Genomic DNA, 1,334 nt, shown 5'->3' with positions numbered 1-1,334 from the left:
GACATAATTTGCGGGGGCATTATGAAGGGAGATGAGTAGAAAAATTTTTGTTCACATTACACTTAAACTTCTGCATATCAGTACAGTTGGGAAAGCAGAATCTCGGAAGGGAGTTCCAAAGTTTCAGGAAAATCTAATGGATAGATCAAAAGTTAGGGGGCAAAAGTGTCATTTTTGGTAAATTTGGGGCATTTTTAACCACATTTGAGCCCCTGGAGACGCAACAGAAATTTTCGCAAAAACAGTTATTTTTACTGTGCATATCTATTTAATGAAATACAATTTGTGGCAAAATTTCAGGAAAATAACGGATGCATGGACACACGGATGGACGCACGGACATCACTAAAAACATATGTCCCTCTCCGATAAATCGGGGGAGCAATAATACTAGTAATAATAACAATGGTAATAACCATAATAATAATGATAAGTTCTCTAAAGAAAAAAATAACAAGTATATCAAGTCCTATCAGCAGGTGCAAAGTACTGGGCAAATAACAAGTCCTATCAGCAGGTGCAAAGTACTGGGGCTGCTGTATTGCCATTTGGTGAATGGAATCTGGAGTGGGTAATTGTTACGGCTTTACCTCATCATGTGGTACAAAAAAAAAAAAAAAAAAGAAAGAAAAAGAAAATTCTTCGTTTCTTTTTCTCTCTTAGTTTCCCCCCTCTGTCCTGCTCTAAGTAAATCTTTCGACCTAGTCCACAAATTCCAAAATTTCATCATGACAAGTTTCAAGAAAAAATACACGATTAAACCCGGTTCTCCAACTTCCAACGTAGACCCCTACTACCATGTCTCCTTCTCCAACATCAGGGGTCTTCGTTCTAACCTTCCAGAGGTTGAAACCCAATTACAGGAGACTAAACCAGACCTTTTATTTTTAAGTGAAACTGGCATTGGACAGGCTATTTCCCTAGATGAGTTTGCAATTTCAGGATACTCTAACTTAACTTCTAAATCTGACCCCCAAGATCGCCATGGGCATGGAATATGTGCCTATATTAAAGATAGCTTTCCATGTGGGAGGGACATCTCCAGGGAAGATCCTAACTTACCCTATATGTGCTTCCGGGTTGCTTTAGCTCACACTACTGCATTTATATTTACTCTCTATCGCCCCCACAACAGCGGAGTTACTATCTTTCAAAGCATATCTGAGAAAATTGACCAAGTCCTTTCTACTTATCCTTCAGCTAACATTCACGTATGTGGAGACTTCAATGTTCACAACGTCGAATGGTTGACCCACTCAAACAAGACCGATGATGAGGGGAGGTTCTGTCATGATTTCTCCATTGCCTATGACCTCACTCAGATTGTTCAGGAA

The sequence above is a fragment of the Euprymna scolopes genome, chromosome 2 (assembly GCF_053919585.1).
Source record: "Euprymna scolopes isolate OS-2025 chromosome 2, ASM5391958v1, whole genome shotgun sequence".
Classification (NCBI taxonomy): Eukaryota; Metazoa; Mollusca; class Cephalopoda; order Sepiida; family Sepiolidae; genus Euprymna; species Euprymna scolopes.
Note: the sequence above shows the minus strand (reverse complement) of the source record.